At 37.7% G+C, this 2066-nt stretch overlaps 1 pseudogene; it reads right to left on the bottom strand.

The window, feature by feature from the left end:
- Nucleotides 1–432: 432 nt before the first annotated feature.
- LOC125935067 (vomeronasal type-1 receptor 90-like) lies at nt 433–1860 on the bottom strand (annotated as a pseudogene).
- Nucleotides 1861–2066: the final 206 nt, after the last annotated feature.

Below are 2066 nucleotides of genomic sequence, written 5' to 3'. Positions count from 1 at the left end.
ATCAACTGATGAAATGGTTATATAGATAGATAGATAGATAGATAGATAGATAGATGTGGTATATATATACAATGGAACATTACTCAGCCATCAGAGAGAATGAAATCTTGTCATTTACAATGATGTGGGTGAGGCTAGAGTGTATTATGCTAAGCAAAGTAAGTCAGCAGAGAAAGATAAATGCCATATGATCTCACTCTTATGTGGAATTCACTAAACTAAACAAGCAGAGAGGAAAAAGGAGAGAGAGAAACAGATTCTTAACTATTGACAACATGCTGATGGCTACCAGAGGGAATACAGGTGGAGAAATTGGTTAAGTGACCTATAGAGATTAATAAGTGCACCTGTTCTGATTCATATCAGGTGATATATGGAAGTGTTTAATGGCACCTGAAACTAATAATATATTGTATGGTAACTAACTGGAATTTAAATAAAAACCTTAACAAAGTGTGGTGACACACTCTTGAAACACATTTTTATCATTTTATCGGAACAAATTACCATCAACACACTGACAGTGGCATAGAAATTGGTAACAAGCATCTGGAAATCCAGAATGACTAGGTCATATATCCATAACAGAATTGTGTAGGAGATGATGACAGTCACCCAGCACATGACACAAAGGAACTCACAAACAAAAGGACAGTCTGGGTGGCCTTTCTCTCTGGGGAGACTCTTGAGGACAGGCTGGTGCTGTGAAGGTGTTGACAACACCTCTGATGTCTGGACAAGAGAATCATCGTATATGCACTTGAGAGCAGCATGACTCCTATAAGAAAATATCCCTATATAATGTCAAAGTGACAGGCAGTCTCCTGATGATGGAGTTTATGGGGGAAATTGAGTATTATTTACTGACATCCAGTAGATCACTCTGGGTCTCATTAGAAGAAGTAATAGCACAGATGATGCAGTTACTACTGATAGACGAACTGAGAAAACATAAGATGATAAAAAAAATTGAAAAATATTCCTTGTGCATTGATGTTTAAACCTGGCCATCCAGGAGTTCCTGGGTCTGATAATGATGGCCCGGAACATGCTCATGGAGAGGCCCTTCTGTATTACTCTCTTAATACAGAATAAAGCCTTACATTTGAAATCATTCAGAAAGTTAAGTGTTTCTAACAGGTCTGTAAATAACAAAAACAGTACAGTGAAGAGCTTCATTATGTGGACAAAGGCCGAGTGACAGGTGACTAGATCAGTGGGCTTACGCCTGTAATCCAGAAGGAGCGTGAAGATGTGGAAGAGAACAACAAATAAAAAGTCTTTCAATAACACTAATCTCAGATTAATAGAACACCATGTCAGATTTCCCAATGTACCCCTGATGGTTTAAGAGCTTTCAGCAGCCTTCATACGTGTTCAAAGTTGGTTTCAGGTGCATAACTAGAGATACAGCACATTTTTGGGAATGGTTAAAATGTCTCCTCCAGATAACTTAAGGGAAATATTCTTCTTTATAGGGGACTCATCACTGCCAGGGCACCTGCATGGTCAGAAAATTGTATCCTGCTTTCCAGCATCTAATCCTTCACCTGTCAGGTGCACTTAGTAAACGTTAAATGTGCATCTCCATTTAAGCAGGACTTGGGATTGAGATACACTCCCTCCCTTCTCAAGGCATCTTATTTGATTAGACTTATAGGCTCCTGTGGTGGTGTATTCCATCACCCAGAACTGTCAGTCCTTAGTTGTTTCTTCTCATAGGGCTCTTTTAGTTCACACATGCAGCAATAGGGAAACAACTCTAGAAACTTACAAATTGTTTGCTTTTGTGATACCTGTCAAGAACATCTTTTTACAATTAAGATTTACTTTAATCTTTATCATGATTGTTGTGTTCATGGTCCAGTTTTTATAGTTTTTATTTAAATTCCAGTTTGTTAATATACAGTGCAATATTAGTTTTAGGTGTACACTGAGTTATTCAACACTTCCATAAAACACCCAGTGCAAATCACAAGTGCACTCCTTTATCAAACAACATCAATTGAGAAGCGACTTTATTTTTGTGAATTAACAATAAGCCTGCATGTATATGATTTCAAGTA

The sequence above is a fragment of the Panthera uncia genome (assembly GCF_023721935.1).
Source record: "Panthera uncia isolate 11264 chromosome A1 unlocalized genomic scaffold, Puncia_PCG_1.0 HiC_scaffold_17, whole genome shotgun sequence".
NCBI lineage: Eukaryota > Metazoa > Chordata > Mammalia > Carnivora > Felidae > Panthera > Panthera uncia.
The sequence above is the reverse complement of the archived record's forward strand: the minus strand, read 5'-3'. Positions and strand labels throughout refer to the sequence as shown.